The sequence below is a fragment of the Neodiprion pinetum genome, chromosome 5, assembly GCF_021155775.2.
Source record: "Neodiprion pinetum isolate iyNeoPine1 chromosome 5, iyNeoPine1.2, whole genome shotgun sequence".
Classification (NCBI taxonomy): Eukaryota; Metazoa; Arthropoda; class Insecta; order Hymenoptera; family Diprionidae; genus Neodiprion; species Neodiprion pinetum.
In genome coordinates this window covers 25,337,340-25,360,024 of record NC_060236.1, presented here as the reverse complement: position 1 = coordinate 25,360,024, position 22,685 = coordinate 25,337,340, and the positions used below count along the sequence as shown (strand labels likewise).

The 22,685-nt window shown below is 37.2% G+C and overlaps 1 protein-coding gene across 1 annotated transcript in view; it reads right to left on the bottom strand.

Moving 5' to 3' along the window:
* sns (sticks and stones) overlaps window positions 1-22,685 on the bottom strand; it is a 198,093-nt gene that overhangs the window by 173,904 nt on the left and 1,504 nt on the right.

The window sequence follows — 22,685 nt, the reverse complement described above, 5'->3', positions numbered from 1 at the left end:
CGAGCGAGAACTAACATCGCGCTGGTGATCCATTCAGGTGAATAAAAGAAATCGAAGGTAAATGCTGAACCGGCGAATCCACCAGGCCGCATCGTTTCTTCATCGAATATTAATAAGAACGTATAAATCGGCGGTGCTATTCTTGTAAACCACCCCTCGAAACAGTGGCGTATTTTTATCATCCCGTGTAAAAATCATTTACCGAAAAACTTGATGTCAAAATCAAGTTGCTCAAGCGGATGCAACGAGACGTTTGATAATGATCGATTTGACGGAGCTTAAAAATTTCTAAAATGTATAACTGCCTTTCGTTTTATTTTGCGTACGTATGAAAAAAAAAAAAAAAAAAAAAACTTTACTCGACGATATAGATATTTCCGACAAGTCTTGTAAAGTTTGAAAATAACGCGCTTGCCTAAAAAGGATCAACGTTGTAGAATTGAGCTTCATAAAATTCAGTCTCATTAGTGCGTTGAACAAGTAGACGTGAATTTGTGGTATTGTTTTTCATATTCGACGCAGAGCCGATTGGATGTGCAGTTGCACTCTGTAATCGTGCAACGTTTTTTTTTTTTTTTTTTTTTTTCTTGCATTTTCCTTCATCTTCCCTCGCATTTCACCCCTTGAGCGTTAATCTTTGTCGTCTTCGTCTTAATCACGAGCCGAGCAATTATGAGATGAAATAACAAATGACTGTGCCGCATCACTCAGTCAGAACAAGAATGAGGAAAGACGTGACGGAGGCTACGCTGTATGGTTGTGAGAGAGAGAGAGAGAGAAAGAGAGAGAGAGAGAGAGAGAGAGAGAGAGAGAGAGAGAGAGAGAGAGAGAGAGAGAGAGAGAGTGAGAGATATTGCTTTTTTTCATCCGAAATACGTTGAACGATTTAACGTCTCGGGTATGTAATATTTGTGTGAAAATAACAAAAAAAAAAAAAAAAGTTCTCAATTTTTATGTAAATCACTATATATGCAAACCTCCAGAATTCTTCAAATATCAAACATTGAACGGTTTGCGGAACTTTGGAGACAAAAGTTACGGTTTGCGGCAACAAAATTTCAACTTGATTGTTTGAAGAAAGTTGTTGGATTCAATTTTTTTCCGATAAACATTTCAGGTTTACACGGAAGGTAATTACATTACAAAAGTTGAAAAATTCTTCGATCTTTTATTTTGAAAAAATATTACGTACGCTACGTTGTACGCGGATTAACCAACTTCAGCGTCGAGACGTTCGGAATGTTTAGTGTGAAAAAAAAATAAAATAAAATAAAAACATATTTTTGTGTTGCAAACGAAAATTCTTTTGCAATATCGAAGTGTGTTATAAGAATCGCAAAAATCACACTTTCTTTTTTTAAGCATTTTGAGCAACCCCGTTTATGTAAGGAATCAGAAAATGAGGACAAAGCTCGTAAAGTTAATACAATGATGCAATTTTCGGAAAACTCATTATTTTGCAATTTCAAGATTACCTTAAATTCCGTAAGCCCGTGAAGTATGGTAAAGCAGAAGATACCTATTCATGTTTTCCCAACTGAACTGAACCCTACTTCGATGTATATTACCTGATATTTCTAAAGTTGCAAAACGGTAATCCTTTTTTTTTTTTTTTTGTTCAATGTTTCGTTACCTTAACGACACTTTAACTTCGACACCTAGAAATCGCATAGAAAAGAGAGTACCCGCAAAAACTCTTTGAAATTTCAGATTGCTAATTAAAGATAGACATTCTGTCTTATCTCTCCTCTTTTTTGTTCATACTTCTTCTATTCCTATAATTTAACCATCTTTTTCACCACAAACAAACATTTTTTCGTCACACCTTAAGCAGGTGGTATATTAAAATATTATCATGCAGTCACAAAAATCATTTATGTGATATTTTTAACCTTTATATTTATGTATTTGTGCTTTTTTTGAGTTACGTATTGAATTAATTGGCAAAAAAAAACAAGTTTACAGTCTCAGGTTAACAGAATTAAAGTACTTTTACATAAAAGATAATATAAATATGGCGTATGACATTTTTTTGTACTTTTATTGGAAAATATTTAAAATTTTTGATTAGCGTTATTTTTGATCGCTGATATCTTTGAAACGGTTGATCTGAGGAACTTTGATCTTCAGACGTTTTTTGTAGAGCGTGAAATTTCCTACAAATCTCTTTTTTCAGATTGTTGTTACGATGAACCGTTCCAAAGTAATAAAAATTCAAAAATGAAAAAAAAAAATTCCCGTGTTATTTAAATGGAAAATAAAGAAATGGATAGAGGCAAATCTTCCTATTGATATTAAGAGCTCATATTGGCGCCAAAATTTTTGTTTTTGGATATACTATTAATTTTTGGACACCATAAGAAAAAAAAAAAGTTCGTTTTTTTTTTTGAAACACCCTAATATACATATGTGTATATATATATATACACATACGTATATATGTATATGTATGTGTGTATGTATAAAGGATAAAACGCGAGGAGAGTATCTCACTCGGTAGGGGATACATAGAGGAGGTTTTGTCCTGGATAACCGATTAATCATTCGCAAGTTGACGTAGCCATTTTCTGGGTGCTGCACCACCGGTGACTCCTACCTCCTATATATAATACCTACTTTGGCGAGACCGCGAGGACGAGGACGAGGTGGTCGTCAAAGGGTAGGCGAATCTCATATGTATGTGACGTATAAAAGAAGACGAAGCCGAAGAATAAGAAAAATGGGATTACAAAGAGTCGTGGAAGGAAAGAGGGAGGGAGGAGGATAAGGAGAGAAAGAGAGAGAGAGGGTTTATTGCAAAAGAAAATTTTAGACGGAGAAAGATACAGAGGGTGGATGAAGGCGAGGTAAAAGGAGGAGGAGGAGGAGGAGAAAAAAAAATGGTCTAATACCATCATGTCAGGGTACATACGAGAATGCTACGAAGGTATGTATACGCATATGTATATACATCTATCTATGCGAGAACGCTTATACGGTACACCCATGTCGTATAATATGAGTAGGTATATAGAAGGATTTGAAAGGATCGCAAGGATCGAGAATGTAATCGTCCCATGTAGCGTTGAAACGATAGGTGAACAATGTTTTTTTGGCCTCCTTTCATTTTCTGCATCAGTGATATGTTTAATAATTATGTTTTAACGAAGCTCCATTGCCGTAGATTAGTATCTGATTGTAAGTACGAGTTGGTTTAGTCCGTCACAACGTTGTGTCAAAAACTCTGAGCATAAAAACGAAGAAAAATTAAATAATTAAAATAAAGTTCGTAAGAAGAAAAGTGAAAAATTTCTTCAGGTATAAAATTTTTCAAAATCAAATATATATGTATATATATATATAATTTTAATTCACTCCGTTGAACATATACAATTGCGTGGCGATATACGGCAAAAGTGTCGACAGCTGCAACGAGGTTATAAACAAAACGGTGAAATCGAGTTGAAGTAACTGACTAAATATTAGAGGTAGATGCGAAGTAGAGAAGCGGCGTGCGACGGCAGCCAAAGCAAAAGCGGCAGCAGCTTTGGAAGGGGTACAAGAATATTTGAACAGGAAAATTTATTCGTGTCGCAATTAGTAAATGCGTTAGCAGGTAGGTGGATGTTCCCCTTAATAAGGCGTTTCAGATGCACGCCTCGCCCAGTCTAATAGATTCGACTTGGCTTACTTCCAAATTTACGTCTCTCCTCCTTCTCCTAGATGCAGTTTCAAACACCCTCGCTACTGACTAGTAGAGAAGACGGCTGATTTTTTATACTAGTCAGTTGCGTTGGCGACACTGAGAAACCTACGGCGCCACAGTCGGCCGAGCGCGGAACTAACTCAATCTCAATAAACGTAACGAATCTAACCTTAAAATACCGCGGAGATAATGACTTGTTGGATTGACACGTATTTTGAGAGAGAGAGAGAGAGAGAGAAAGAAAGAGACTACACAGAGAGAATAAAATAGCAGATTTTATTCAAAACTGCATGAAAAGAGGGACACAACTCAGATTTTTTGGTAAAATATACTTCGTAAAATCTTTGACGTTAATTCGTGATATCGGATTCAATATGGCGGGCAAAAATTTCAAATTTCATCGAATACGGTCAAAAAAACTCTGTGCAGGAGTTTTCGGGATCGCTGATTGGATTCGCCGTACTGAATTTTCAAAATCTTATTTCAGATTCGTGATAAGCGACCCCAAAGACTCTCAGAGAGAATTTCTCCTCCCGATTCGATCGAATTTCAAATTTTCCTCCGCCATATTAGATCTGTCATCCAGAATTTTTAAAATGAAATTTCACGAACATGTGATTTACGTGAATTATTCCTTCAATTTTCACGTTACTTTTTCAATCAATTTCTTTCCAACAATAATAATTTCCATAATATCGCAACAATTACTCTCCGAGTATTGAAAACCAGTCTTAAAAACCATTAATTTAAGCCGCCGATTAATCGATTGATTGGAAAAACGACTAACCGAAATCGTCGATTAGGTAATTCAGTAATCGATTAATCATACAGCACGAGTGCAGAGTAAAATCTCATACCTTTTACAGTAAACAAAATATGCTTGACATGGGTATTTTATGCCAAAAAACATTTCACGTATCCCTCTTTTCCTGAAGTTTTGAGTAAAATCTGCTCTCTCCTTCTCTCACTTCTCTCGGTGTAGGGCGAAGCAGAGAAACGCCATAGTATGGAAGGGGAAGAGAGACACTCGTCGGCAATCACCGAAATACTTCCAACTCTCTTTACCTCTTCATTCCTCGCGATGCGATGCAGCGGCTACTGCACCGGCACTTTTACACTAATTGCTGGCATTCGTTCGCAGGCGTCGGTGGCGACGGCAGCGGTGATATTTTTTTATACACATATATATATTTTTTTTCATTTTTTTCCATCTTTTCTCTCGAAATTACACTTCACCGAGTCGCATTCAAGGCAAAGGAGAAAAGGATCTCCCAATCAAGGAAATTATGCGGACTGGGAAAGGAAATTAGTGAAACCAGGTAAATGATTTATTGAATCACGGTTAAGAGAACAAAAATAAACAAATAATCTGTACTACTTGATACTTGATATTAAGTATTTGTCATATTGTTGTATTTGTGAGCTACGAAGATTTCTTTAAAAGAATACAATAACCGAAATTAATGGAATAATGGAATTATGAACAGAAATATACGATTAGACTGTGCCAATGTTTCAGTTTCAACAGCTTAAAAAAATGGATAAGAATCGATTGATCCGATTTCACTCATCCATGTGTCGTTTTATTAAGAAGACTATTTTCATAAGTTTCGTGAAAAAAAATTTTCTAGTACTCTGTATCGTTAAACCTTACACTCTGCACGCCGGGGTCAAAATGACCCCACCGCATGTTCACCGTTAATTCCATATCAAAAATGTCCAAAATAATCTAATTTGACCCAAGACAAATAATAAAATATCGCAAAACTCTCGTTAGTTCCAAAAAACTCGCGATGGTTTTTTTTTATATCTGGTATTAAGAATTACTCTGTAAATTTTCAGCTCAAAACATTGAAAATTCAGTGAAGTTTTTTTTTTTTTTTTTTTTGTCCAAATTGATCAATTTCTCGATCTTTTGTTCTTTTAGGATTTTCTGTTTTTCTGTTTAGACATTTAAAATTGCATCCTGCTAAATGTATGTCTAATTTGCCTTGAAGTATAATAGTTAAATAGTATGACAGAATTTTTTCAAGTTCTTCGAATCGATATCTCCGTTTCTACGCAATGATTTTTACTTTGGGGTCTCAACGACTCCGGTGTGTCACCAGTGTTACTTACACCCAGGAGATACGCAGTGTAAGGTTTGAATATTCAATTTTTTTTTTTTTTTAAATTTCACCGATGGGGATCGTGATCAAACATTACAATATTGAATTGACTAATGATTGGCATTGTAGAAATTAATAGTCTTCTGAATAAAATTAGTAATCGTCGTAGAATGAAATCGAACGAATCTGACTAAATTTTGAAAACCTGCATTTTGGAGTGATTTCAAAGGAAAAAAAAAAACCATCGACGTTTGAACTTTTCGTCAGAATTTCAGTATTTCTAATTTACCCATTCTTAACAAGATTCTTCGCGCTCTCACGAACATGATAATTCAATAAATACTCAGTGGCAAATTGAGGGAGAAAATAAAAATACGCTTAAAAAAAATCGTGCAACTCGGTTTTTGCTAGACACGTAGTTTAAATTTTGAGCGAGTAAGAGTGAGTTAAAACCCGTATAAATTAGGCGAGTGGATTAAACGGTGCATGCGGTGATGAACGGACGAGATGAGACGAGATTAAAATCCAAGCCCCTCGTCACCCTAATCCTGAAGCGTTTCATATATATATTATATATATTGTATATGTTGTATATATTACATATATTATATAGTTTATATATTTATATACACGTATAAATATATATTCCGTATAATTTAATGTGTGCACACCCACCTACTTGGATAACTTTTTACCCGCCACTCAGATTTTTTTGCTTTTTAATAAACCGCCGTAGGTTCAAAGACTGTCCGATAATCCGCGTATTTGGCAGAGAATTTTATTCAAATCAAGTAATTTTTCAAATGGATGAAAAAAAAAAAAAAACGAAAATTTTCACGTGCCTTCGTATGAATATTCCCCTCCGAATATATAATCTACATATTTCGGATATATATTAAAAACAATTTTTTTTTCTACCTTCATCCCCCCATCTCGCATTCGCTCATTGTTTTGTGCATAATTATTAATTCAACGTATATAATACGACGCGTTGTATACATAATATAATCCGAGTTGGAAACTTGATTAATTTCCGTGAAATTGTCCGTTGCAACGAATTCATTAAGAAGTTGCTTCTACTAGCATATAAATTACAATTCACAATTTATTAACCGTAACATAAATTCACAAATTGCCAAGTACGTTCCGAGTTAAACATCCACATTGAATCTGAAATCAAGTCGTAATATTCCCGTGAACAGGGTACACGTATAAAGTTGATGAAAGTGTATAAAGTCCTTTATATTATACCCTTTCAAACACAATGAAATAAAATTCCTCAAAACTACACCACGATGCTCTGAAAAGCATTCACTGTGTTGAAATACCGCAGCAATTCACCTACCGAATAAAACAAACTCGGTAAAAATTCTCATATTTGTTTCTTTTTATCGTTTGCGTTTCTTTATCCAACCCCCCATACTTTCTTTATCCCCTTCGCAACCCAATATTTCTATTTTTATACGAAAAAAATGAGAAATAACAGTTAGGTTAGGTTAGGTTATAATGAAATGAACCCGCCAATGAGAATATATTATAACAAGCTGTTCGAAAGGTATTTTTGTAGGTATAAAAAAACAGCGTATTGTACACACACACATACATATATATGTGTATATTAGAGCGGTTCTTGTTCGGACATTCTCAAAGCGTTACATCTAATTCTGTATACCATGTAATACATGCCATAACGAATCAACGAAAAACGAGATGAGAAGTTTTCCTCGAATGAGGGATTTCTCTCTCTATCTCTAATCTCTTTCGCTCTCCCTTTGTCTTTATCTCTCTGTGGATTTGTTCATAACGCAGTTGCAAACGTACCGTATAAGATCGTTTATGATTTTGGGTTTACCGTGTGCCAATTTTTTCGATTTCGGTTTTGCCACTTGACTGATAGAGGATGAAAGCGACGTTGTGGGAGTTGCGGCGACTCTGTGCGTGGTGAGAATAAGTGAGAGAGGGGAGGGAAGAGAGAGAAAGAGATATAGCGAGAGGCGCAAGGGGGAGTAAAGAGGGAAGGGAAAAGGGGAGACGGTAGAAATCTCCCCGTGAAATTGCGTTCGAAGGAATCTTTCGCGAAGCGGAGTGGAAGAAAAAAGTGCTCGTCTTATTTCCACCAGTCCCTGTTCGCTGGACCGGAAATACAGCGTCGAGGCAGAACGAGCTTCTCTAGTATAGATAAAGAGGAAAAAAAAAAAAAAAAAGTGTTATAAGGAGAGAAGAAATATAATACCGAAACGGAATTAACGTTAAAAGCACGCACAATTTTCCGCTGCGTGGAAAACTGCCACGATTGTTTATAACATAATTGCAAGGCTATAACGCGTCTGTGCAGGCGTATGAACATTATTGAAGATATTTAAGTTAAACGAAAAACCGAAGTATACATTTTTCAACAAACAAATACTCGTGATTGTATCGTACCTAGGACGGTGTACATTAATTGTTATAAACATGAGTCCGTATCGGTTCATATTTGTTTGCGAAGATGATGACGAAACGAACGAACTTGCGCGTTAGATTGGAGAAGTAAAGTGAATACAATAATAAAGGTTGACCATGACGAAGATGGGAAGAGAATAGGAAATGTATGAGAAAATGATAAAGCAGATTACACGAGAAGTAAATCCCTCTTGAGCAGTAAGGCCTTGCTCGACGTAAGACGAGGTTTCAGATGTTGAGAATATACATGTATGCGTGTGTAATGTATGTGCATAATAGATGCAGAACGAGAGCAAAAGAAAGGTGGGACCGTGTCGGCGAATGCGACCCAAAAAAAAAAAAAAAAAAAACGAACAAACAGTAATCAAGGCTAAGAATCCACAGCGGCGTAACTTTCGCACGATCATCGATTTTCAACCCTTTTTCTTTCCACAGCGCAAGTTGAAAGCCTGACAGTTCAATTATTATAATATAACAGATTTGTACAGTAAAATAAAAATTGTCCAATACGAGAGAGAAGAAAATATTGCAGGGTTTCCTTGCGTAATGTTTTCCCTTGACTCGTTGTCAGCCAACTTTTTCGATAGTTTCTTTTTGTTTTTCGAACTTCAGTTACAAATTCATAAATCGTCGTGACCGGAGACAGCAATCCTGTGCGATGAAGAACAAAATGGGGGAACAAAATGAATAAAGACCTGTGGGTGCGGTACACGCGTGAACAAGACACGCGCAGACAGAGGCGTGTCAAGAAACAATTGGTGAGAAAAGTGCGGTACTATGTGTGTTATATGTGTACATACCTATGTACAGGATACGCCGAAGAAAAATCGTGACCGATTTAAAACGCGAATAAAATCCGAACCCACAGACCCATTTCCGAAAACTTTATTTTGCTCGAAACTGTAGAAAAGTGAATCTTTCATGTTTGGCTTTGCAAGGCTGAAAAAATTTTATTCCCTGCTAAGAAAGACGCTGTTGAAAATCGGGTTTTAAAAAATTCACTGGGAGACTGAGAAAAATTAACATTGAAGAATGTTCAACTCAGTTTCGATCTTAAATTATGATTCAAGGATTCAGTTATTTTGGTTCAATTGATTACAAAAACAAGAAAATATTTACAACGTTGTGCTTTTCGTTTATTCCGCTAATTTTAATTATTTCAAAGTTTTCTAATAATTAATACTAGCGACGCAAAAAAGCAAATGGGGAACGGAATTCAGTTACACGGTTCGATGTGTCCACCATTTGTGGTTACTTAGTGCCAGAAACGAGGTTGAAGTTAATTAACGTTACCGTGACGAAACATCGGGGAAAATAAAAAACTATTTTCTTAAATTTACAATGAATTTTAAGTAACTAAGATTTCGAAATACGAGTGTATTTTCTTTTATTACGGTTTACCGAATTTCAGACAATACGAAAACCGCGAAATGACGGTTTTTCCTTAGCATTAATCGTTACGACAACGTTACTAACTTCAATATGATTGCCAGAACTCTGTGTTTGTTCTTCTTCTACTTTCGAGGAAAAAAAAGAAGTTTCCAAAAATCGGTCAAAGCGTTTAGATTTTGTTCACGTTTCAAACCAGTCCCGTTTTTTTTTTTTTTAGTCCACCCTGACATACATATATATATATATGTGTGTGTGCGCGAGTGTGCGCGCGAAACGTAGGAATGTGAAAAGAGCTTAACGCGTAGCGGAAGAGAAAGCAGAAAGACAACGAGGCGTATCGGGAAGCCCATGTGCCTCTCTCTACACCGGCTGCATACGTTAGATATTTCCACAGCAGCAGCAGCAGCAGCAGCAGGTAACATCGACGTTGCTCGAAGCCGTTATAAAGGACAGGAGGCGTCGGGCGAGGTTCGCGAGATTCGCCTGCGGGAAGCAAACTTCGACTCTATGAATACTTGAAGATGTCCCGACGTGCCTGCGAGCTATACGCGTGTACCCCGCGCCCACCTGAACCACCGCGCCCTTGTATGCTCTGGGTACATAAGCAGTTACACGCCCTACGCCCCCCTCTTCGAATGCACGCGCGCCGCAAGTGTTGGCCGCGCGATACCTTGGCGTGTAATAATGCATTGTGCAGCGGAACGTCAAGACGAGAGGAGAAAAGAAACGATCGAAGAGTAAAAACGACGCAAGAATTGCCCGATGTAGGAAAACAGTTAATTTATTGATGAAAAGTTTAACCGGAGTTTGTAATAGTCAGCGATTTTATGTAAAAGATTGTGGCCAATTTCGAGAGGAATCGAACGAGCCGACGTTCAACGAATTCGGATGAACTGATCGCGAGATAACTCAATTCGAAGTGCAACGCTAGCGCGAACGCGCGCGACTAGCAAGCGAAACGCGCGTCTCGTTTACTCGGCGCGTTTATTCAAAGCACGATATCTCGCGATCTATTCGACCGAAATGAACGAACAAGGGCTCGTTAGATTCGCCGCAACGTCAGCTACAAAATGAACGACGCGGTAAAAAGTTTCTAAATTCCATTTTGAAAAAAAAAAAAAATACACAGAGATTCATTTCACAAGCAAAATGATGAAAATTCTCACAGACGTCAATCGACGTAACCTACCGATCATCAGTAATCGATCACCTAACCATTCGATATTGGCTTCTGATATTAACCACGCCACGAGTGCGACACTTGATTAGAATCAAAGGTTCGGGACGACGTCCAACCGAGGCGTATCAATTAATACCTATCCCTGATAATACATCTGATAGAAATGCGACAAGGGCTCAAAGTGTACGTGAACGTATCTCCCGTGGCATACGCGGTTTCGAACTCAGGAACGCGTAACGTAATGTTGGAGTACGGTACGCCGAAGAGTGGCAGCGGTGTACGAAAGGATGTGTGGGTGGTGGTGTCGAGGGGGTAAAGAGGAGGAGGGGGGGTTTCCCTCGCAATCTGTCCTCTTGGCCTGGGCGTATTACTCCTGGGAACAAAGACATTTGGCTCACACGACGGCGCGACACAAGTGGAAAGGGGGGAAGGGGGGGGGGGGGGGTGTCGAGGAAGAGGGAACGCAGGGCCACGAGACTCCTCCGTTCTATGTCACAGCGTTTCACCTTCCGTGCAGCAGATCCTGGGCGCTTTTACTTCTGCGAATCGGGGGACGGGGGAACGAAAGATCGCGGGGACAAGGAGAACGGCTATCGTACGACGTCGACGTATTGCGATGAAAGGAAAACAAAGGAGAAAGAGATCGAGGACGGGAGTAAGAATGAATGAAGGAGAGAAAAAAAATAAAATAAAATTAAGAGAAATAAGAAGGGTGGGAGGGAGGCTAATATATAAGAAGGAGGAGAAGAAAGACTCTGGGTATATCAGTACGACGAATCTTCTTCTTCTTCTTCTTCTTCTCCCTCGTCACAGCCGCACCCGCTCCCTTTTACGTTACCTATATATTTTATATACGTATTATACAGGAACGTCTTTGTGTATACACTACAGAGGTATATATTACATGCATGTACGTACATGTATAAACGAATGTGCAAGGAGGAGGTATTCGAACATTGCCCGGCAACCACTTTCATAACCTCTCTACGCGGTATAACCAACCCACCTTTTGCGCACTCTGACACATACGTGCGCCTATATTCGTAAACGAGCACGGGCTACCTGTGCCATTTACATAGATACCTATAAGGATAGCAGATAAAGGTGGAGGTACTAACCGGGATAACAACCGTCTCGCCGTATCGCTACCCAGCTTTTCTTCTTCTTCTTCTTCTTCTTCTGCTTCTGCTTCTTTTCAGCTCGCACACACGCGTAGGTATGCCTTTTTATACGTCTCGCTTACTCAGAAAACGAGAAGCAAAATTGGCGTATGAGAATGGGTAAGAAAAACGCTGTATCGATATTATAGTACGTATAACATCAGAGGTTCGTTGTATCGGGACGAACCCTTGTTAAATATCCTCGCGTCAAGCACGCGGTGAAGAAAAAAAAAAAAAATCGCTCTTCTTTTTCTTCTTCTACTTCGTCGGAAAATTTAATGGAACGAATTTATCTTAGGGGGAATGATTTTTCCAATCAAAATACAACGTTCGGTTTTAAAATTTTTTTAAATTTTTAAATTAATTCCATTACAATCTCACGTCCCTGACTTATAATTTCACTATTCGTACGCGATGTAATATCGACGAGTAATAAGAGACTATTTTCATAGTACCAAGAATTGCAAAAGAAACTAAAAACACATCGATATGTGATATATAATTGATTTTTAAAGAGAAAAAATATTGCTAAATCGATTGATAAATATACAAAAGAAATTGAAAATCCGTCCCGTGACGGTAAAGGATAAATATCGCACTATGTATAACCCGTATATAACATTAAGGCATTTAAAGTCGCGTGAGAAGACTAATAATCTTGAGAAAAAGTTCATCTTGAAAGAGAGCAGAGAAGAACAGACTGAGCGCGCAAGCTGTAAGTGGAGAAGATCTCTTTGAACGACTTATTAAAGCTCGACGTTGCAGATAAGCTCGAAACGCTTGCACCGAAGAAATGGAAGTTATCCCCGTGTCTAGACCCGGTTATGAAAACTGTTTTTGCATCATTTTAAGGTAAAAAACAAAGTAAACAAATAAACCTTTGAATTACCCCCGAGCATTTTATATTAATATTGTTATTATTATTATTACTATACTTTGGGCACAGCGTGAAATTAGGAATAAATTACTTCAAACTTAAAAAAAAAAAAGTATGGACAAATTACTAAAGCTTATCTGTGCAGGCATGCACACATACCGATACATATAAAATATCTGCACCGCGTGTAAGGGGATGAAAATTGACAAGCTCGGTTCTCTTGATACCTTATAACAGAGAATTGATCCGTAAATCTGCCCCTCAGACTCGGACGTTGAATTTCAAACAACTGCGTTAACTCTCTTCGTACGCGTAATAATTAACATTGCGATGACGATTACGATAACACCTACCAATTCGGAGGATTGACAAAAGGAATGATTAAAATGGATCGAAACGAGCGAAGCGAAAGAAAAAATTAGTCAATGGACAAAGTTTTTTTTTTATTTTTTTTTTCGTCTCATCAGATTCTCTGTGTACCGAAAATTTTATTTCTCGTCCCGCGTGTATTACGTATCGTCGTATCGTGTTGTCGCGATTACGCGAAGAACGAAGGAACAAAGCGATATGTAGCGATTGAAAAAGGTTGGAGTGAAAAAAAATTTTTTTAAAAATTTAAAAAAAAATAAATAAAAACGAGATATGCGATCAAAATAATATTCGGAACAAAAAAAAAAAAAATTTCCCACGGTCACGGTACGCCGTGAGGGCATACTTTTTCTTTTTATATTTTTCAGCATTCCGCAGAGCTCGAGGGTTGATAATTCGATCAATACGCGATACTGCGGTCAAAGAATATGAAAAGAGACGAAAAAAGAAAGAAAAAAAAACCGATAAAAATAATCCAAAGAAGCTTGAAACTGGTTTGATATCAACGGTGGAAAATTTGTCACCTTCGTCTCCGCGGTGAGAGGAGGTCTCCCCGGTAAGAAAGAAAAAAAACCTGACGTTCGAAAAAGTGTTGAGGATAAGAAATAAAAAATAAATGAAAATTAATGACGAAAACTAAGATCTTCCTCGTAAGGAAGAGGGTAAAAAAGATTCAATTTTTTCAAAAATATCACGCGTGTAACCCGAAGCATGTAGGCACATATACGGATTTATACGTGTATATATATATATATATATATATATATATATGTACCTATGTACAAATATTTCCGTATGTATCGGTACAGCAACAAAGCGATTACAGAACCCTGTGTCCAAAGGTATCCAATTACGTCTCCGGACACACTGCTGACCTGAAACAAGGGTAAAAAGACAAGGGAGGGAGGGTAAAAGCGTACAAGCTAGGGTGCGGAAGCGGCAGACACCGCAACCCCAAAAGGCGCCCTCTGACCTCCACAGTGTCCATTGTGGTCCGCCAAATAGCTTAATATCAGATCATAGTTAGCGGTATTATAATAACATTGCCCGCGTGTATTATACGGTGTAAACTAAACGTTGCATACGGGGAAATTCCATGCGAAACCCGACCAACGTCCGACCCTCGTAATTTTAGCCGTGGTTAAAAAATTTTTCTACAATTTTTCCAACTCTGAAACAGTGCTCGGAATTTCTTCAGATTTCTTCAAATAACTGGCTAATTATTTACAAGTTATGAGAGTGATTTTGATACGGACCACTTTTTTAAATTCTCAAAAACTGCATTTTCTTTTCGAAACATTTCAAGACCGGACTCCGTGACGGGAAAATTTTTGTTCTATTTTTTTTTTCTTGCAACGATTTGAATTCTTTTGACAAACTATAACATTGTTCAAGCGGTCTGAGAATTCCCGGAAATTCTCAAAACTTCGATTTTACAACACTCGGAACAATTTTAGACCCGTTTCCTTATGAATCTATTTGAAGAGAACGTAGAATTTTTTTTTAGATTCAGATTTTCATTTGTTTTTTTTTTATTCTGAACTAGCATAGCGAATCCACCATTATAAATTTTGGGTTCGTTATCGGTGTGACTCTAAATCCCTCAGCGTAGAAATTTGTACCAGAATCGAAATATTTTTGGATTTTTTTTCCACCATATCGTATCGCCATTTCAGATTCCGCAAATATGACTTCAGATTCGTGATCAGCCACCCAACAAACCGACGAGTACCAATTTCAATCAAAATCCAAATGTTTTTAATTATTTTTGAGCTTATTGAATACGCCGAGTTAAAATTTTGCAAATTTAATCTTCGATTCGGGAGTAACGACCCAAAAAAAAACCTCACGGTACTAATTTTCATTCAAATCCATTCATCCATTCTCAAAATATTATCAGTTTCATCTCATTATTTGAAACTTTGTTATTTGAATAATTGAAAAAGTACCGCGCCGATCAAAGCCAAATTCTAATCACTTCTATGTTTGGAAAATATCCGCGTCGATTGAGACCAAAATTATTGAAATCCGTTAACAACATGAAAACTCAACTTTTCATTTTCGGTGATTGTAATAACTCTTCCTCTTTTCTCTGAAAAGAGAGAAACGGGAAGTTAGAGATTGCAAAAAAAGAAAGAAAAAAAAACCTGTACACTCCCTCTCTCTTCCTCTTTCTTCCTTTCTTTATTTATTGTTAGTTTTCTTAGCTCGGTAACGGTTGAACTGTAATTTGTGTCCAGGGGGTACGATGTAAACGAACCCGTTAGACACACGCTCTAATATTATACGCCGATGAAAGATAAGCAATTGGAAATGTAATTGCTCTCGGTAATCTAGAGACGAATGATATAGTTTTCAATTTTTATTTATTTCTTATATTTACTTCTTTTAATAACGATGTTTGAGCCAGTCTTTAACCGTGCAGCGTATTTCACAATCAGCATCCTCGGGTTTGGTTACTAATTGTAAGTAGTTATATAATAAGGTTATAGATCGACCGACGACAACGAGATAAAAATAGTATAACAATCGCGTTGTTGTTACCGGATAGCGAAAAGATGTGATTATATACTATTTGTAAGACAAACTTTTAATGCCTAAAAATGTTTATGTATATAAGTATTATTATAACGGGAATGATGACACAGGGATTAAGAAATATATCTTGAAGAAAAAAAAAAAAAGAAAATTTACGGTCTATGAACTTTTGCAAATACAGACATGTACGGGATTAAGGGTAAAAATATAGGAAGGTTGGAAAATAGATGGGTAACAATATCGATTTTTTAAAGACGTGAAAATCTATTTCAAGAACTTTTTTTTTTTTTTGATTAATAACGTAGAGACGAGTTATGAAAAAGTAGAAAGCTAAAGTGTAAAATTCCAAAACGCAGAATCCTCAGATGGAATTACAATAGACCAAAATTTGACGATTCTGTTTTGGATTTTTATACTTTGTCTTTCTATATTCTGTCTCTTCCATGCTTCGAAATTCAGTATTTTGAATGATCTATAAGACGTGTTTCCGAATTTTTAAAAATTGCCCATTGTAATCCTTCCATTTTAGAATCCTTCTACATTTTTACTCTGAAAGTTTTTTTTGTCAAAATCACTTTAAATATTTGTAAATAATTGAGCAATTGAATAAAAAAATCTGAAAATATTCAAGGTGCTGTTTCAGAATTGGGACAATTGCAGAAATTTGTTACAGTGACGACACTTGTGCGAACGCTAACTAAACTCAAACATGTAGAAAAAATTTAGGTTCAAAAATTTTCAACGATTCGACGAACTGTGCAAAAAATTTCGCAATATAATATGGCTGTGTGTAACAGTTTTGCCACAAGAAGCATTTGAAAATATTAGCAGTTGAAACACCGCGACGGGTTGCTAGTTGTAAATATACGTCATGGTATGAACTCTATTATGTAGTATACCTGATACACCAAGCGGGGAAATATGAAAGGTCTAAGAATCAAAAAAAAGTTCAATTACTTAGAGCAGCAGCAGCAGCAGCAGCAGCAGCAGCAGCAGCCTTGTTATACGATAAAGAAAATTGAACCTCCCCACCTCAGAGAGAGAAAAAAAAAGACAAATCCAATGTAAAATTCTCGTCTAGTTTCATCCCGGAAATTACTTCGATATACGACATCATACATTTCACTTCCTCTCACATATCAAATATACAAGTAAAATGATGATTAAGGATTCATTACAGACATTATTTACAGTATATTATTTAATATTGTAATACACAAAGCCTCGTGAGGGTAATTTTTTTTTTTTCTAGTTCAAATAGTCCAATACACACAAGGCACGAACCTCAAATTGATTTTGTAAGTGGTTGCAAATTTGATTTTTTATCTTAGTTTTAAACCCAAGAATAATATACGCAAATTTACAGTATCAAAAATGCCCGGGAAATAGTGAAAATTAATGTACGGACGATATAATTCTAGTTTTTCGCGATTATTCCGATAACGGTAAGGAATTGCGAAAAATCAAAAAATTCTTTGTCACCAAGTAAATACTGGATGAAAATAAACTTTTTAAGGTATATTTCGACGCGAAATTTTTAGCTCTACAACTTTTGTCGGAAAATTTTTCCAAAATTCCTTACCATTGCCGAGATAATCGTGAAAGACGAAAATATCCGTCTGTTTTTTTAAACATCCCGGGGATTTTTGACCCCGCAAATTTGCGTATGGCAAATTCTTTGAGTACGGAACTAAGTTAAAAATCAATTTCACCACCACTTCTAAATATCCGAGATTCGTCGGGCCTTGGTTTATTGGACTAGAAGATAAAAAGGGGGGTAAAAGAACGTATTCGTGCATTCAAAGCGTGTGTAATACCTGTGTGCGATGCATGTGTTTAATAGTAGGACAATCTCCCTAGAGTAAAGTGATATCCCAGTGCGTAGAGCCAAAGCGTTGGCATGCATCAGGTTTCACCAATATCCGTTGTTGATGGAACCACTGCTTTTATGCAAGATCGCCTTGCAGACATGCAGCAGCAGCAGCAGGACGAACCAAACGAGGAGAGGACACGACGGATTTCCGCGCTGCTGATGCTGCTGCACTTTCACGTTCGCTGCTAAAGTTCTCTACCGAAAAGTCTGTGAGATACGGAGAGAGAGAGAGAAAGAGAGAGAGAGAGAGAGAGAGAGAGAGAGAGAGAGAGACAAAAAATTGAAGGGAACGGAAGCGTGTGAAGCCCGAAAAAATGTCCACAGTATTTCCATATCTCGTAAATTTTTGTTACTTTTTTTGCAAATGCTGCGTTAAATAATAAAACATTTTCCACCTCGGCAGTTTGTTCTCTTATACATTCATTATTTATTCTTTAGGTTATATACGCTACACTTGAGAATATTACTTGTGTACATAATGCATGCCGCAAGCAAGAAAGTTGCCGAATATTAATAAAAAAAAAAAAAAAAGATACCTATGTACGTGATACATTGGTGGAGATCTAAACGTTTTTCGCATTTTTTTTTTTTTTTTGACAAAATTTCATCAATACCGTATGGCGTACGTGATGAAATGGAAAAAAAAAATAATTTTTTCATCTTCTTCGAGTTGGATTTATCCGTTAAATTTATTTTCGGAAAAATAATTTACACTCTCGTTGTCAGCCAAGCAACCATTTGACACTTGAAAAATTCTCAATGATCGTAAGTATAATAAAAAGGTATAATAAGAAGGAAAAGATACAACAGCGTATAGGTATAATACATAATGTAAGTAGAGAAGAAGGTATAAGGAATTTGAGGGATGAAAAGGTAGAAAAATAATGAGCACGAGAAGTCGGGGGAGGATTGAAGAGCTCGCAAAGGTTGACGTCGTTTTTATACACATTTTTCTCCATTTTCCATCCTCGTTTGCTACCCGAGCTTTGTCTTTTTCCTCGCCTAGGTAAGTATATACGTTCTCTGGACGAGAAGAAAAAACGCCGAGGAAATGCTGCTAGGTGTGTGTATTGTATACCGTATATGTTATATAGATATATTTATACATCGCTATGTATATAATAATGGCATACCCATCCTGTCGTCTCGAAAAGATCCAAGGAGAATTGTTCTGTTCGCATAATTGCAGTGCCAAAGGCTGTTTACAACGATGAAACAAAATAATAATATTTCCCTCTGCCGCAAGTTGCTTTCCTCGTGGCGGCTTCTTCAACTATACATGTATATATACATAGAGAGACAGACAGATATATACATATATTAATTGCAGAGGGATAGAGTATATTTCATGGTAAATAGTTCTCAGTCGCTTTAAGCTTGTGCAACAGAAGACGAGGAGACGAGCATAGGCGCAACGACGTCTCCAAGGCGTTTTGAAAATACGCAATTACCTAGACGTCGAGAGTGACGCGACGGCGCGGAGAAAATAAAAACTATCAAACAATTCTCATATATATTCGATAATATACATTTTCCAAAATCAGTGTGCAAAATTCGAGTTTTGCAACACGCGCATCAAAAGTCCCTCTTTCGTTGCATGTCGAGCGTGTGAGAAGTGAACAACTTTTATACCCGCTAGTTACTTTTTGCACACTGTTTCAACACTCTGGTTACTTTTGCGCACGCTATTTTAATACTCTAGTTATTTTTGCACACGCTTCGCAGGTAATGTAAGAGGAACTTTTGCTGCACACTTTACAAAAAGTAGCCCATTCCGTTTTAATTCTCGCACGAGTGTGAAAATGTATTATTTTTCGTACTCATTTGAGTGCGTAAAATTCAATTTTGCGCACTTGGGAAAAACAGTATCAACTAGTGCGCAATCTTACGCTATTGTGTCACACTGAGATCTTGAAAAATGACTTGATTTGCCCGTTTTACGGACAAAGCTATTGAAATATTTGAAAACACACAAGGTTCAGAATATCGAATCATCAAAAATGCGAAGATCTAATTTAGAAGAATTTTAAAATACTGAACCTGGAAATCTAGAAAATTCAAAATATAGACGGTCAAGGTGCATTAGAAAACCAATCAGAATTCTAGCGATTTTACACAATCTAGATAGACGACAACAACGCATTGCAATCTCTCTATCAAGTTGAATTTAATCTTCAATTCTGATTTTACTTCTATTTCTATTTCAACCCCGTAATTCTTTTTTGTTTCTCCCTCTTCTCCGGTAAGCAGCAGGTCTTTTAACGGTCCGTATCACGCTGGACAGAAGCAATCTCATTCGAAATTCAAACGGTGGGAGAGAGATGCGCGATCCTGGGTACATACATACATTCAAACGTATCGAGTCGCTTCCTGCGACCGATAGGCGAGAGAGAGAGAGAAAGGCAGAGAAAGAGAGAGAGAGAGAGAGAGAGGCTTTACTGGCCGGCTAACGTTTTGCCACTCCCACCAGCCTCCGGATGAGCTGCTTTTATCCCCGTTGTTATTTGGTCTACCGGGTTGATTTCGCGGAGCGTGTAATCTTTCTCACTCTCTCTCTCTCTCTCTCTTTCACTCTTTAATCGCGTGCGCTCTTGAGCCTCGCCAAAGCCCCGCGAGTCGTTTGTATAGTAGGTAGACGGCTAATTAATGGTTAATCGGATAACGCGTAATTAATTAACGAACGACATGAAAGAAGATGAAAAAAAATAAAAAAAAAAAAACGCAGAGGATAAATGGAACGAAAGATGTTTGAGGAGAAAACGGGTGAAACTGTGCTGATAAAAATGATATTACATCAATGAAATTAAGAAAAAACGAGGAGGGGAAAAAAACCGTACAATAACTAAAATATCAATTATTATACAGTATAAATATTTTCATATAGAATATTGTACTAATGTGAAATTATAATTGATTTTACCATATGTATACATATACGATACATGCATACTATATGCTACAGAAATAGGGATGGCGTAACTAACGTGAGAAATCAGCAATTTCATTCGTACACTTCCAATTTCACTCTTTTTTCTCTCCTATTTTTAACGAAATTTCGGCGGGGTGTAAGCATAAAAGTGGCAGAAAAACAAGAAACAAAACGGAAAAAAAGAAAAAAAAAAATTCAATCAAACCTCGAGCATATACATATATAAGAAAGGAAATTGTGTATGCACCATACCTCGGCGAATATGCGGGATTATTTATATAATTCGGAGGTAGAACTTGAGGGGGAAAGAGACAAGGAGAGAAATGAGGATCGCTGGGATTGCAGCAACACGGTACAGCTCCGAAGAGGAAAATAAAATCAAAAAAAATGAGGAGGAATAAGAGAGACTAGACTATGTGTATGTGTATATATATATATATATATATATATGAGGAGGCGTGGCGGATAGGAGGAAAAGAGAGGAGAGGAAAGGAGAAGCTAGGGTGATTTTCTCTGGATAAAATGGTAGAGACTAAGGACAGTGGATAGATGGATTTCGATGATAGAAAAACAAGAGAGCATTTTCCGCACGGGGAGAATCTATTATTGATAAAAGCATTTCTCAGGGGGTAGTAGATATTCCCGCGCGGCAAACAACCACCACCTACATGTACGACGAATTCCGAGCTCCTCCTCCTCCTCCTCCTCCTCCTTCTCCTCGTCATTGTCGTCCTTGTCGTTTTCGCCTCACTCAATCGATCGATACACACACATATATGTAACATATACACTGTAACGACGTGTTTGCGTAAACTGTGACCAAAAAAGAGCTTGCAGGGGAAGAGTCTATAAGTCCTCGTGTCCCATGTCGCAGGCCGGGGACGGTATAACAATCGGTTTACTTTTCACCCGTTTCGTACATGCATTACGAATCTTACGAATACGAATAATTACTTTGGATTTCTTCGAGATCGCATCAGGACGGCCGATAAATTGGTTTCAAGTAAACGAATCAATCCGGAGAGTGACCGAGTCAAAATTCGAAAAAGTTCAAAATAAAAACCGTCCTAATAATTATACTCTATACAGATAGTGGAAAATTTTGAATTTGATAATATAAACGATTCAGCTCGACGACTAAATTATCAAATAGATTCGCATTCCGATGAAAGTTTATTTTCAGTTTCAAACAAGTTGCACGAGGGTGGTGCGAAAGTTTTTCCGAACGTAACGAGAAACCGCGGGATTAATTGTTCCGCATTCGAACAAAACGGCGGGTGAATATATTATTTTACACCGTCATCGACGAGCAATAGCAAAGCATAACGTATTTCCGGAATCATTGTTTCAATACCGTTGGGAAGTGAAATACACTTTGTACGTATAAGGTAAACGTACTTCTGCAAGTGCTTGCAATATAATATACATGCGCACATACATGTATGTATATTATACAATATCTACAATTCTATTCTCTGTACAAACAGGAATAGAAATTGTCGGCAAATAATTCTAGGAGCAAACCAAAATGTAATCCCAAAATTGCATAAACCGGATGCGCTACATATACGTGTATGCGACCAAAGGCAAACTGCAATATATTTCTTCAATATCTGCGGGCTATATACCGTGAGCAAACTACAATAACAGAATAAGTTTGCGCTGATGGCGGTTTCCCGATGCGAGAGAGAAAAAGAAACTTCGTTTACTCTGGGAACCGAATCATTAGGTGGATATCTTGAATGGTGGGTGCCGTGTACAAATAAAACTGTTACAGCGGATGAATAATCGTCAATGAGAGAGAATGAATGATACGTCGCTGTTATAATTTATAGTCAGTCAATTCTAAGAAATCATTCTTATTTATTTATATGTTATTATATTTATATTATACGTGAAAATCCTGACGCATCTCCTTTCGCTTTTCCAATCGAACGACGTTTGAATAACTATTGATATACCGCATAATCGAAGATTGAAATTAATTATAAAATCGACGACGTCTTTGTTGACCGGAATTGGCTATAGATTCCGTACACTTGTAGCGTGTACCAATTTCGCCGGGATTATTGGGTATACAACACAAAGCCAGCTGTGGGGGGAAAATAATGTACTTTCGATAATTGTCCGCA